The 15337-nt window shown below is 44.6% G+C and overlaps 1 protein-coding gene across 2 annotated transcripts in view; it reads left to right on the top strand.

Annotated features, from left to right (window-relative positions):
• Positions 1–10365: 10365 nt before the first annotated feature.
• USP9X (ubiquitin specific peptidase 9 X-linked) overlaps positions 10366–15337 on the top strand; it is a 99011-nt gene continuing 94039 nt past the window's right edge. The window contains exon 1 of one of the 2 annotated variants that reach the window (XM_057411828.1): positions 10366–11126. The gene's annotated coding sequence lies outside the window, so the exon portion shown is untranslated. The remainder of the gene's footprint in view (positions 11127–15337) is intronic. The other variant, XM_057411827.1, reaches the window with a different exon arrangement.

Here is a 15337-nt window from a genome sequence, read left to right as displayed (position 1 = left end):
CATGAACACTAAGCACAGGACATAAAAGTGGTTGAATTAAACAGCTGTTTGCTATTAGAATGAGTGCTCTCAAGTACTATGTAGGTAATATTTGGACTGTGTATCCCATTGTTTAGAGTAAGTTAAAGAAACCGTTCTCTTGAAATAATTGTTTCTGCTCAGACTGCCATTATCACATCTCTTCTCTCACCCTATCTTTCTCTCTCATTAGCTGCTGTGGCACTTCATCTACGTCTGGTAAAACAGATAAGTGGTTGTCATCAACCCCACTACATGAATTACTCATTATATCTGCTCTCTGAATACTTCAGATGCTCTGAGTAGTACATTTCTCTTCCTCTGGCCTGGGCAGTTTGGAATCCACTTGCTGTGTGCATGCTGACTAAGGGAAAATGTGGTGGGTTGACCCTGGCTGGACTCCAGGTGCACACCAAAAGCTGCTCAGTCATTGCCCCCCCACCAAAAGCCGCTCTATCACTCTCCCTTCCTGAACTGGACACAAGAGAGAAAATATAACAAAAAGCTTGTGGGTCAAGATAAAGAGGAGACATCGTTCAGCAATTGCTGTCACAGGCAAAACAGACTTGACTTGGGGAAATTAGTTTCATTTATTACCAATCAAATCAGAGTGAGGTAATGAGAAGTAAACCCAAATCTCAAAAACACCTTCCCCCCATCCCTCCCTCCTTCCCAGGCTTCACTTAACTCCTGAATTCCTCCTCCTCCCCAGTAGCACAGGTTGAGGTCAGTTCATCACACCTTGTCTCTGCCACTCCTTCCTCCTCAGGGAAGGACTCCTCACACTCTTCCCCTGCTACAGTTTGGGGTCCCTCCTGCAGGAGACATCCCTCCATGAACTGCTCCAGTGTGCGTCCATCCCTTCCATGGGGTGCATTCCTTCAGGAACAGACTGCTCCAGTGTGGATCCCCACTCCATGGGGTGCAGTCCTTCATGAGCTGCTCCAGCCTGTGTCCCCGTGGGGTCTCAAGTCCTGCAGCAAACCTGCTCCAGAGTGGGCTCCTCTCCTGAGTTCACAGCTCCTGCCAGGAGCCTGCTCCAGCATTGTCTTCCTGTGGGGCCACAGGCTCCTTTGGGCATCCTCCACTGTGGGTCCTCCATGGGCTGCAGGGTGACAGCCTGCCTCACTATGGGATGTACCACGGGCTGCAGGGAAATCTGCTCCAGATCTGGAGCACCTCCTCCCCTCCTTCCTCACTGACCTTGGTGCCTGCAGGGCTGTTGCTATCACATATTCTCGGTCCTCTCTCCAGCTGCAGTTGCTCTTGTGCAGTTTTATTTCCCCCACTTCTTAGCTATGTTATCACAGAGGCACTACAACCATCACTGATGGGCTAGGCCTTGGCCAGTGGTAGATCCACCTTGGAGCCAGCCGGCACTGGCTCTGTCAGACACAGGGGAAGCTTCCAACAGCTTCATACAAAAGTAGTCCCCACTGCTACCAAAACATTGCCATGCACACCCAATATCGGGTTCCTCCTTAACCTGACCACAGGCGCTAGCATGTTATTGGGCTCCTTGCTCAGCCTGGTTGCAACTGCAAAACTGGCTTCTGGGCACATGAAATCACCTAACTTGTTGAAATCACCCAGCATTAGCAGGCTGCAAGTTATGTAGCCATTCACACTTTTCTCCACAGCTATGGGAGACAGGAAAGCAGCTCCGCAGGGCAGTGGTGGAGCAGGATGAGTCATGCTCAGGGAGCGTCTGCCTTTCCCTATGGACTGCCCAGGGACACCAGACAGCCACATCCGACAAGGTGCCCCATTTGTAGGTGGTTACAACCCGGTGAAATGTATCCAGCTGAAACCACTATTGTGTAACATGTTAGGAGCCTCATTCCCCTTTGAAATAGAGACAGACTTACTATGGATTTAGCCTATTAAGTAGGGGCTAGATCTGTGCTAAACTGCACTCAGCCACAGTCTTTCAGCCATATGTTTTTGATACTTGTAACATTCCTTGAATTAAGGTTCAAGGAAAACTTCCAAGTCTCCTATTGCTCAGTGGAATGAATACTACTAATGGCATTAATCCATGCACTTCAGTTGGACTCTCCACCTGAGCAGAGTAAGGAATTAGTCTTTTGTAATGATGTATAGTCACAAAATAAAATCCTTAAGAACTGCTGGCATTTTGGGTCATCTACCAAAAATCTTACTCAGAGAAAAGGAAAAAAACCTCAAGAACAACAGTGCAAAACATTGATTTTTTTGTTTTTTTTTTTCCCCCATCGTTTTGGAAAATAAAGGAGCTACTTCATCTCTGGGAAGTTAAAATACATTATTTTGATCAATTTTGTTTTGTATTTTCTGTTAAAGATATAAAAATACAGACATACACCTAAATACATACAGTATTACTACACATGCATGAAAAAGTACAAACACAAGGCAAATAATTAAAGGGACATTATGATCTGAAACTTGACTCTCATTTTAACTTAGAAAATAACCAGTAATAAGTTTAAAAGCAGAAGAACTACAAAATTCTACTAGCTTTCAAAAAGAAAAGTAACTTGTTGGTATCAGATTTGCCCATTTGGTCTCAATTTGTAAAACTGAGAGCAGTGAAAAACAGAAGTACTGACAAGTCAATTGGACTTTTAAAGTGTGTTTTGGTTAATATTCAGAAAAAGCAAAAACACAGAAATATACTTTTGTTTGCAGCATAAACTTTATCTTTTGACCCTATGTCTATACATTTAGATCCTGAATCATGTTTACCTTCCCAAACTAATGGAATAAAAAAAATTAATGGAAAAAAATTAGTGTGCTGAGAAAAGGCAGATTGCCTTTGGATGATAAAGGATCTACTTATATATTGTTTCAAAAGACCAACTGATATGTCTAGTAAAAACATACAGACTTTGATGCATACAAGCCTGTTTTCAGATCTAATAAAAGATATTACCTCTTCTTACAAGTTCTGGCTTGCTTATTGCCTTATACTATTCTGGCTACAAAGACAGTGCCATTGTTCAAACATTATTACAACTACTAACCTCCCAGGTAAAATAACAACACTACTACCTCAAAAGTCCTAGTATGAGCTACTTCATATTTATTAAACATATTTTTAGTGTCTGTAATCTCCCAGAAAGGCTGCAAGGCTACGTAAAATACAACATGGCATAAAGTTAATCTGCGTTGTATTCTGAAGTGACCTGTCACCATGAGATAATGGAAACAGCAATATAATAGCAGTTACCAAAATTCAGTCTTTACAAATCAGCAATGTAATCTGACATTTGCTTACTACACTGTTTCATGAAAAGAGAAAAAAAGGATTTTTTTATAGAAGTTTCTGACAATGGGACTTATTTTTGCACGGAAGTGGCAATAAAATGCAGACAGCTAAGAAAAACTTCAGGCAAAAAAAGAGAGAGTGGAGTGACAAACACATTACTAAAGGTTCCAAAATCCTACTACTCTGCACGCTACACTGTTAAATCCTCTTCAGACTGGAAAAAAAAAAAAATTAGAAATCTTCAATCCCAACAAAGAAAAACTGGCTTTACAAAATAACAAATTTCCTTCCTGTACATCTTTTTAGATTTAAGGCCTTCTGACAAGCTATTTTATAAAGCTGGGATAAAACCATTGATACAAAATCTGAAATGGATCTGCACTTCGTTTCAAATCATGTTAGCATGTGATTTACTTTTAAATAATCTTTTTATATTGTTTCTTTCTCTAGGATCACCTTCCCCCCCCCCCCCCCCCCAAACTGCAGTAGTAACCTTTCTCCTCTCAGACTACCCTGTTTTGAAGCTTTTCATGGTTTCTTAATGATACTGGTTTCACGTGATCCTGCTCTCTAACTGTTCATCTGCCTATCAGTTCCCTTTGAGCCTTTCAACTAATTTCAATAAACTTTGAATGAGGGAAAAGGGCTTTCAAAGAGTTTTAATTCCTACAAAGTTTTGGAAGAAGAAATACCAAAGTAGTACCCACTGCTGGAAAGAGAAGTACAATTCAGTTATTATACCTCCTGCTTGCTGGTAGTTAATTAAGCTCCTGACTAGTCCAGCACATTTAACATAAACCAGACACTTTGGCATGTGAGGGAAGTAATTTAAGGTTGGAAGGGGATCAGGGTTGGATGGGTGTAAGATGCTCAGCCTTGGGAAAACAAACTGCTTCATTTATGCTTTGCGCATAGCAACTCTTGTGTTTAGTAACACTGTGTAAGTGAAAATGACCATCACATAATATGTAACAGATATAATTCTGTGAACAACAGTCTCCAAGTTTATACTGGTGCAATGACAAATGCTCTGTGTGCAGAGATGCATTCAGAAAAACTGAGGAAATAGCAGTAGTTCACAAATCTACAGAATTTCTTGCTTTTTTTTTTTTTACAAAATTCTCATCTAGCACACTTGGGAATAACATTGACAAGTTTTAAGAACAGTTTCCTTCTTCCCCCACTCTGCTCCTAAGGCTGGAAGGAAGTCAGACTTCTTCAAGGTTCATGTGGATGAAGAGGACCATATGGTTGTCAAATCAATCTGTTGAACTCAGTCCAAATCCTATGAGACTGATGCTTTTCACATGGACAGCGCATGGTTTATCCGAGGACAGTTCAGCTAGGAACAAACTTGACAGAAAAGATGAAGTATTCTGAATTGCTCCCCCTCCAAAAGATGGAAAAGATGCACTTTTGGGCCTGTAAATATACATTTTCACAACCAATCTCTGCAACATCTTCTAAACATTTGGTAGACATATAAAGAATTTCTTGTCTTGCTAATCATTTAACCCTTATTTGAGCAACTAAATTAATAACAGGAAAATGCTGTACCATATTTTTCTTATCCTAAGAATTGTTCCTACTCAGATACCATTCTTTCTTCCACATAAGAGACATAGGTCCCTACAAAATCTTTTTCTTACCAACTTCCTATGATTTCTACCCAAGCGTGCATTCTTTTGTACCTCTAAGTATGGAGCACAAATGAGATTTAACTGCATCTATGAATCTTACAAGAGTGACATCATGATCACTCCAACATCACTGTTAACTTTTCATACAACCAGAAATCAAAAGATGAAAAATGGAAAGTTATGACTATGAAAAGATGCCTTATATAGATGTGAGGACTGGTAATTGAAGCAGCCATCTCAAGAGAAACTAAAATGGAATGTCTACACTCTACTTTTATTTGTAACAGATGAGAGATGTAGCATCACTCCAACTTCCTGATACATTACTTTTATGTGGGTTTTATTCCTAATTTTGAAACTTAATTACTGTCTGATACCTCAGAGTGACATCATCCTCCCCCCTACCCCAACTTTATTGAACTCAGTATAGTATGGAAGGTAGAAATTACATCTGAGTTTTGGAATACATACACAATAGCTATTTTTTTAAATTCGGATTCTGGTTTTGTTCCATATAGAAAAGCCTAAATATATGGTGTCTAGGTATAATATTACATGCTAAACATTTTAAACCCATCTTAATTATTTGTTATTGGAATAACTTTATTGTGCTTTGCTTACTGATTTAGAGATACAGAGGGCAAAGTTTTCACTGACCTGCTTGACATTTTCTCATCAGATGATACACTAATCTCCTGCCATATTGGTTAGCAAATACATGTGAAACAGGGCTCTAAGGGCACTAACAGGGCCCCTCAGCAGCATCCCATGGGGCCTCCCCACACCCTTGCCCAAGACCCCATTTCAGCCTAGCCAACCATAAGAGGTGCCCAATGCCTAGGGCTGGGTCTGCCCCTGTTACCCTGGCTGCTCTTGGATGAGGCATTGGGAAGGGCCAGAGCTGCCAGGTCCTGCTTGGATGCCCTGGGGAGTCCCCAGTGCACCTGAGCCCGGGGGAAACGCTGGTCTCTGGGGTGCCCTGATGAAACCAATTTCCTGTGGGGAACACATCTGCACGTCTCTGGAATCGTTTTTCATTTTTGTCATGCCTTACCCAGCCAATAGTAAACACCGCCATGTGCACTGAGCGGGAGTGCGACAGTATCAGACACTGTGTGTTGTATTTGGGACTTGTTATTATTCCCAGTATGAAAATATCATTTAATCATCAATGTAATGTTCTGTGACCGCAACGATATAATTATGCTTTACATTAGAAATGACAACTATGAAAGACAGTCTTTTCTGAAAGGGATGACATCCTACGATTCGATGTTGTACAAAGAAACATACACCGCTCACCATTATTGCCAAAATACTACGCAAAATATGCGCTGCATAAATTAAAGACTCAGGCAAGTGCAAAGTACTCTTTTCCTTACTGGTGCTCAAGTGCAGGCTTAAATAAGTCAATGAAAGATTATGTAAACCAAGAGCACTACTACTCATGTGCTTAAGTGATTTACTGGAGTGGGCCCAAAAATACTGAAAATGTTGATCCTTTATGTGATCTCTTAGAACAAATCTTAATGTTCAGGCAGTAGCTTGTTTGAGCTTCAAGCAGCATTTTATTTTCTTTCTAAAAGATACTTTCCTGATCTGTTAAGCTGCCTATTTTGTTTTCTGAGAGTTGGTGGATACCACCTAATGCCGCGTACAATGGGCTGAACAGGAAGGGAAAAAAAATGTTCTTGGGTTTGTGGTAAAATTCTTTCTCTCTTCTGTTGCTGTTCTTTTATACTACCCAATTGCAAAGCTCCACAGCATTACTCTGCTTCAGCAACATTCTAAGTTTCATTTCTGTCTATGGAACAGTGTGACGTCAATCAGACTTGAAGAACTGGGGATAAACACATCTATTAATGTAAGAGGTTTTCTAAATTCTGAATCATTCCCTCACCAAAATGATTCATTTTTGATTTCTTTTGGGTTAGTCAATGAACACCACAACCAGCCAGGTTGCAGCTGGTTTCACTTTTTGTTTGACAGGCTGACTGTCGTGCGGGAGCTGGGAAGCCTGCAGGGAAAATGCTTCCATGCCCCATGTTTTTGCACTGAATTAAAAATGTTGCAAAAGCATTTCTAATCATACCAACAGTTGTGTACAGAGGGGAATTAGCTGGAAGCACTACCAAGGAATAAATTAGTCTGTCATAGCTCTCTATGTTGACACTTATTTTGGACCAATTAATGAGTTTTTTGAGCGCCTACTGACTTCTGTCTTCATACTATGGATACTTTTTAATCAGCAAATTATCTCAATTACATCCTTTTGTTTCCATAGTTGCTACAAGATAAACTGGTAACATTAATTTGCAGTATCAGGGTGGGGGGGGGAAGTGCCAATCTTTTCCAAAGGCAAAACAGTATCATCCAAGAAGAACCACAGCAATGCCCCTAGAAAACTCTGGAAGCCAAAGAGGCATAGATTTTTGTCTGGGGAGCAAGAAGAATTCCCCAGTCGGAAGTGTGGTGTGCAGTTTGCTTGTTCAGTAACCACAAAGTGCCACTACTGTCCCAGTATCTTCTTTTATTTGGTGCCATAAATAGCTGTCGACTTCAGCCTATCGTGACCTTTGATTAGCATGGCCAGGAGCAACTGCAGGTCTGTCAAAGCACTTCAGATTATACTTTTAAAACAGAAAGGAGGTCAAATACATAAGCCAGAGAAAAAACACAAAGTAATGTATTTATTTCCTGCACCCAAGTGCAAAATTTCTCTTGTATCTTGTTACGCTTCTGCAAATGAAGTACATGAAGTACAATCTAAAATCACAAGAGTACTACCAAAGGTGCTGGAAAGCTGAGGAGGAATCACTTCTTAGCTTGTTCCAAACCTAAGTTTTCAATTAAAGTACTCAGTTTCTACGCTCTCTTGGCTGAGGGAACCCCTCTTCGCAAGAGGGAAAACTTGCTACAAGTTGTACCAGTACTGTTTCCACAAGTATTACTCGTATTTTTTTTTTCGTTGTTGATTTTTATGTGAACTGGCAGGGAGTTTCTTGGTGGACAATTGCCCACATTATAAAAACGCACTGAAGTGTCACTGTTCAGCTCTGCCAAAGAAGCCACTGCAGTTAGAAGGAACGCAGTATTTGGCTTGTCATTAAAAGAGGGATCTACTGAACAATAAAAGAAATGACCATCAATAAACATAGCAGTTTATTTTTAAGGGCAAGAAGTGTCAAAAAGTACACAACTACAATAGTCTGAGCTGCCGCTATGCCCCTGTAAGCCACCATAAAGAGTGACGAGTTTGAAGGAGAATACTGCGGCAGGCAAGAAAAGTTAAACACATTATAGGTGCAGTGATTTTAAATGCTTTCCCAGAAGGACCAAATGGGACAAATTTGAAGTAGGAGGAAAAACCCAAAGTAACCAATAACGGGCAAAAAAAGAAAAAGGAGGTCATAATAACGTGCTCAGAGTCATGAAAATCACTGAGATAACAGGGCTGTTCTTTGTTACAGACTTCTAACCCAAACATGAACAGACTTACACAGATTTTCACCATGGTTATGGCTTGGTTTTATTGTTGGTGAAGAAAATGCATGTAAAACTATTCTTTCAGTAAACTGTTGCATTGGTACAGTAACAAAGCAGCTGCATCCTTTATTATATTATATGAATGGTTAATGCAATTGAGATGTACTTCAGATTCCCTTCACAAATAATAGAAAAAATAAAAATAATCAGCAGAAAAAGGACCAACTCTAACTTTGTTAAAATAGGAAATAACAGCAGATATCACCACTTAGTTTGGAGTTCCAGCTTTTTACAGAAAAACACCCGCCCACAGCTCTTGCAATGAGCAACCGGTATTTTAGTCTTTGTCACTGCGTGGTCCAAAAGATAAAACATTTTGCACAAGAGCTAAGGCTGTTAGCCCCAGCCTCTTGAGCAAATTCAAACCCATGCAATCTAAATCCCTCCTGTGTTCTTGCCTTGATACCATATTTTTCACTTCCTGCTTGAAATTCTTCAATGATGCTATTAAAATGAGACTTTGACCTTGCAATAAGACAAACAAAACATTAAGCACCATTTCAGATAATCTCCTACACCAAGTCCCCAACATCTGCCAAACTCCTGTCCTTTCACAAGGCATGCTTTCCCATTTCCCTTCCTGTTTGCCCCCACCCCGGTTTTAAAGACAGGTTTAAAGTCTCCTGGATTGCTACATAAAGCATCTACATTCACTGGGGTTACACTGACTTCATAGAATGGTTTGGGTTGGAAGGGACCTTAGATATCACCCAGTTCAAACCCCCCTGCCACGGGCAGGGACACCTTCCACTAGACCAGCTTGCTCAAGGCCCGGTCCAACCTGGCTTTGAGCACTGCTAGGGATGGGGCTTTCACTTCTCTGGGCAACCTGTGTCAGTGTCTCACCACTCTCACAGTAAAGAACTTCTTCCTTACATCCAACCTAAATTTCCCCTCAGTTTAAACCCATTACCCCTTGCCCTATCACTACAGTCCCTCCTGAACAGGCCCTCTCCAGCATCCCCCCTTCAAGATACTTCAGATACATCATGCTCTAAAGCAGTCACCTAAATATCAAAGGCAAGAAAAAAGAGCAACAAACGATCCATCTGTTTTTTATAATACCGGTCCCCCCCTAATCAGGTAGGGAGGAGGCAGTGTTTTGGTGGGGATTGAAGACATCCCTGCCTGCACCTATATGAGCCCCGAAGCCCTGCCCAAAGCCCATTGCCAAACTTTGGGCCCGCGGCCTGGAGAGAGATGAAGCCCTAGGGAAGGCTCAGCCATAGACGAGCTGACTGGTGCAGGTACCGGGCAACACCACCTTTCCACCTGCTTGTCCAGGCTGTTCCTGGCCCGGGGCAATGAGCAGGCAGCCCGCACCGCCACGCCACAACGTGACCAGCAGCCAGTGCGCCTCTGCGCCCCCACCCCAGCTTTGTCCGCCCGCCCGCCCGCCGTGCCGCAGAGTGACCCAAAAGTGGAGCGGTACCGGTCCCGGCCGCGGCCGCCAGGCCGAAGGGGACGCGCTAGCAGGGCAGCCCGAGCTGCCATCCCTCTCCCCGGAGGGGCCCAGCACTCAGCGGCGAACAGGAAGGCTGGGCCTTAGTCGGCAGCGGCCGCGCTGACGTCATTATCCGGGCCCTCCGCGCGGTTCGCCCGGCGGGTCACAATGGAGCCCGCCCGAGCCCAACCGGCATGAAACGGCCGCGCGCGCTCATACGAGCCACCGTCCTCGTTACCTGTTCCCCTTCCCACCCCTTTCACTCTCCCCCCGCCGCCTTCCTCGTGCGCCCTCCCTCCCTCCCTCGCCGCACACGTAGGGGTGGGGGGCCAGCGGGCCGCGGCTTGGGCCTCGCCGCTGCGGCGTGAGTGACAGCCCTGAGGGGTGGGGGGGCGACGGGGGCGGGGAGCGCGTCACGCCGTTCGGGTGGCGGATCCGCTGCCGCCGCGTTAGGCCGGGGCCTTGCAGCGCGAGCCGGACGCGGAAGGCTCTGTCGGGGCCGCCATCTTGCCCAAGGCCCCGCCAGACAGAGGTGCGCTGCTGCCGCCGGGAGCGCGAGGAATCGCCGCCGCGTCTCGCCTCGCTCCCTCCCTTCTCCCCACCTCCACCTTTCCCTCCCCCTCCCGCACGCACGGAGCCGTAAGCGCAGAGCGCTTCAGCCGTCCGGGCCGGCGCCTCCGCTGCCACCTTCCTTCCTGCCTGCCTGCCTGCCCCCGCGCGCCGCGGACGTTGCCGCCCAGCCGGGCCTCGGGTCCTGGCGATAGGAGCGCGGTGCGTGTGCCCCCCCTCCCCCGCGTGCGCCCCGGTCCCTGGACGGGGCGGAGCGCGCAGGCCCCGGCCAAGCCCCAACCGGAGCCGAAGCCCAGGGCCGCGGGGCAGGAGCTGGTGACGCAGGAAAAACGCCCCGGCGGTGCTGCCGGCGCCGGAGAAAGCGAAGCGACTGGGTCCGGGAGCTGAAGCGCGGACAGCGTTGGAAGCTTCGCCCTCCCGCTTCCCGTCGCAGTACACGGCGTCCGCCTGGGGTGTGTGTGTGAGGGGAACCGGGGAAGCGGAGCCGCCCCCTCAGGCAGCCGGCTGCACGTCCGGGATCGCGGGCCTGGCATGAGACTCTGCCCTGCTGGCCGCCTGGGATGAGGCAGTCCTCGGTCGCGCTTCTTCGGCAGCACCAAGGAGGGCACCGGGCCGTCGCAGCAGCAGCAGCCGCGGGACAAGGGGAAGCCGTGTGGGGGTGAGTGGCGGAGCGCCGTGCCCGGGCGGGGCCGGGGGCCGAAGTCGGGGTCGGGGGCCGGAGGCTGGAGTCGGGCCCGAGGCCGGGACGCGGCGAAGCGAAGCGGCTGCGTGGGGGCAACTGTTGGTACTGCAGCCGTCGGCCGCCGCCGAACGGAACGGCCGGAGGCGCTCCCCGGGGATGGGGCTTCCCGGGTCGGGGTGCTGGACGGCGGGGTGCGGCGGGGAGGAAGGGCCGAGTCGGGCCCCGCGGGGAGGGAGCGGGGGCTTGGCGTGTGTGAGGGCAGTGAGCGGAGGGTGGCGGCGGCAGCGCCTCCCTCGCAGCCCCAGGCATGTGGCCCTGCATCGCTGGTGTTTTGGAGGGCAGGGGAAAATGGCTGACGGCTCCTCATCCTCTCCCGGCTGCCGGCGGGTGGAAGTGCTCCGCCGCCCTTCGGGGGGCTCTGCCAGGCGCCGGGCGGCTCCTCCCGCCGTCCACCCTTGTGCGGCCTGGCGAGGAGGGCCCGGTGGCTGCCCGCAGCACTGCACCCAGGTTTGCCTCCTCTGGTTCTCCTTTCCTTTCGCACCGAACGCCATTACTGAGGTGGAGTGATTGGAGCAGTGTAGGCCTGGGCGACGCCTGGAAATAAGGCCCTGCTGAGACGCTTTTCCTACAGTCTCAATGAAAACCACCAGCACCAGCTCGTTCACGCCCGCTGTAAACATTATTAACGCGTAGGCCACTCCTCTGGTCTCGGCTTCTAGCAACCCTATTTCGATGCACAAAAAGCATTTGTGGCTTTTTGCATCGTCTTCCTCTAGTTCGCCCTGATGTATCTTCTCGGAGTTATGTCTTGGAGCTTGTTTGTTGTGATTTATTTTAGGCAGTATAGCCCCCTCCGCTTGTCCGAGGTGTGCGATAAGGAGCGAGGTAGTTGCATGCAGTTCGGCCACAATTATTCTCTGTTAACTATCGTCAAGAAAACTGAGGGATTTCACCAATTGGATGGGTTGTTGGGTTTTTTTGTGTGTTGGAAATCGCTATTGATGTATGCTAGCCCACTTTGTGCGGCATTGTTTGTATGCAAAGAGAGTAGCATTTGAAAATTATTCTGTTCTTAAGCGATTTTATACTCAAGCATCTGAAAATGTTGATGAGGTTTTTAAGATGTCATATTTTATTTTCAAGTTTCTCCATTGAAGTCCAGTTAAGTATTTTGAAGATGTACAGTAACACACAAGACACAGCTGTACAGGGGGGGGGGAAATCTTTCAGAGAAGAATTGTTCTGTTTAAATGTTCAAAAGACTCCCTGTCTCACTGTAGACGTATAGTGTCTGTCTCAGCTGTCTTCATGTTGTCTGTACAACTTGATTTATATTCACAATTCTGCAGTTGTATTCAAATCACTGGGCGTTTGTATCAGCCCAGAGGAGACCCTCTGAAGTCACAGATCCAAAGCTAGCACAAGGCCCACTTTTGTTGACCTAGTTGCAGAACTGGGACCTGTATTCTTAAGAAGTTGTTGAATTTAGATGTTAATATGCAGTGTTAAGTATACTGGTGGCAACACTTGTGACAGAAGGACTAGGTAAGCTGTGTTTTTTCATGAGGCTTCTCAAATGCCTGACAAATAGATATTAAAATTACTATGTTTAGGAAGGGTATTTGGAAGGCTGGCCTTTATTGATTATGGAATTGAAAGGGTATCTCTAGTAGGAAGGATTTAGGGGTGGCTAAAATCTGTAGATAGCTAACTTTATGTTTGATATTTTTAGTTTTACTTTGAAGTATTGGCAGAACTTCTCACTATAAATGTTCCTGAGCAAGTCCCATTTATTTCAACAAAACCTAAGTCATACATGAGTATGGTGGCATGTTTGTTTTGTTTTTTTTTTTTACAATGCTTTTGATTCTCTGAGTGTAAGTGATGTTTATTCTTTGAACCAACAAAGTACAGTGGCTAAAATTAAGAATTTTGGGGAAGCATGTAAAATACATATATTGATTATTCTGTTGCAATACCCTGGACAGTGGTGATGCTTAGTGATAGCTTTGAGTGAAAAGCATAAACAGTCATAAAGCTGCAGTGGAAGAAACTCAAGCATCAGCATGTTGTTTTTTTTTCTGGGGGTGAGAAGTTAGGGAGAGGAATTTAGCAAAATAAATGTAAGATTGTATCTCAGTAACTGTTTCCTTTTCTCCAATATATTTTGTACTTTTCTTGCATGTAGGTTTTTTTAATGGTACTTCTTTTGGGTAGCTCCTCTCTTAATCTTTCCAGGCTGCTGCTTCATGTCTTGCAGAATTTTCCCTTCTGGCAATAATTCTGCCCATTGAAATGACAGGAAGACTACATCTGAAGGTGGTAATCATGAGGATAGTGACATCAAAACTGTTTACTCCTTCTGTATCTGTGGAATATTGTCTTACATAAACTTAGATAAACATTTCCCACATTGTGGTGCATTTCTACTCAGAAATAGACAACTGCAGATACTCTCTGTTCTAAACACACACTTTGAGGTTTATGGGTTTTATTAATATTCTGGAATTCTTACAAGCGAGACTCGGGGTAAACAAAAGTAGTGGATTAGTGTCTGTTCAACAAAAATCAGACTTTTAAGAAAGTAATGGTATGTGTAATACCTTTAAGACATTTTCTATTTAAAATTGAAATTAGGTTTCACAGTATAAATGCAACTTTGGGTAAAAAGGATAGGAATTCAGTTACTCACTAGTTTGAACACATAACTTTCAAATGGCTTTAAAGTTACTTTTCTGCCAGGTGTGTACTGAAGGTATATAAAGTTCCATGGGAAATATTTCTGTCCTTCCTGCTCCAGCTTAGAAATAAGTTCAGAACTTTTTTCAGGTATTTGAATGGCAAGCAGTTTTGTGTTAGGCAGTTCTCTGAGTGTGTGTGTATATGTGTATATACATTTATTTATCCCAGAAATGCTGTTTTGTATATCCTAAGAGATCTAAAAACTGTAGGTATGTTTTGAAAACATCCTGAACAGGATAGCCTCATTTCTGAAGTAAGTGAATCAAGTGTCCCTTACTGTTTTTCACTTAAAGAATGATTTATTATTTTTTTTCCTCAAAAAAACCCCAACCAACCCAACAAAAACGCAGCAAGCCAAAGCCCTCAAAACTCTTAAACTTTTTTTTTTTTTAATTTGTAATCATAAATAGTGTTTAATTGAACCAGTAGTCGTGCTTATCCAGCGCTTGCAGAGACCAATGTCAGGTGATTGTCTGAAGCTGTAAGAAACGTTGCTGTTTTTTCTGTTCACTTGAAAGGCTGTACATGTGGAGGCTTTTGTGTCCTTTAGAAAATTGTTTTCTGAATGTTATCATTAGTATCAATCTGAATGGGGGGACATGGTTTCTCTTGTTCCTGGTCTCTTTAAGTTTTTCTTGTGACATGGATATGTCTCCTCTTGAAACTCTTTGTGGTTGCATCCAGTTTTATTATCCATATCACCCTTTTTTAAAAGTCTCAAGCTGTAGTCAAGGGTAAGTTTTGAGAACAGAGCTTGATAATGTCTGTTCTTTGTTGTAGTACCTTGCCTTTGCAAAGCTAGCAATGCTGTGTGTACTTGCTGTAGCCTTGTCTTATGTCATACAAGGTGCTTATGGTGTATAAATACACTGCATACCATCTCCTTGACACAAACCTAATGAAAAAAAGAATGAAAAATTAAACTATACTGTACTGCTGTACCTGCCCTGCTATACCACAGTCTTGTTATTCCATTTTTCTTAAGAGGTTCACAACTCTGCAATATTGACTAGTGATGCATGTCAGTTGCCTAGCTGTCTTGCCAAGCAGTTGGTTATGTTTAGGAAGAGCAGTTTGGTAAACCTTTGTATTGCAGAATGGTAGTTAAACAGTCTTTCCATGGCAGAGGTCAGGGATGCAGAGGGAGTCTTTCATAAGTATATGATTGTGTGCAGTAAGACTTGTTTTTTCTGCTTGTAAAGTTTGAGCTGCTTTGGATTTGTGTGTTAGAAAAAGGCAGTGATGGTAAAGTTCTCCCACTCTTACAAAGAATTGGTTTTAATGAGTTGAGGTATCTTTTTGAAAGTTATGTTGTATTGGCTGTCTCTGTTAAGGTTGTAATGTGATTTGAGAATATTGTTTAAAGAGGTTCTCTCTGTACTCCATGACAGAACCGTGTTTTGACTTAGATCTTCTTGTTCAGAGTCTTGAATAGATAGGTGGTG

Source organism: Pezoporus wallicus, unplaced genomic scaffold (genome assembly GCF_028554395.1).
Source record: "Pezoporus wallicus isolate ANWC-B61680 ecotype Strahan unplaced genomic scaffold, APGP_CSIRO_Pwel_v1 contig_1438, whole genome shotgun sequence".
Classification (NCBI taxonomy): domain Eukaryota; kingdom Metazoa; phylum Chordata; class Aves; order Psittaciformes; family Psittacidae; genus Pezoporus; species Pezoporus wallicus.
Note: the sequence above shows the minus strand (reverse complement) of the source record. Positions and strands in the feature narration are given on the sequence as shown.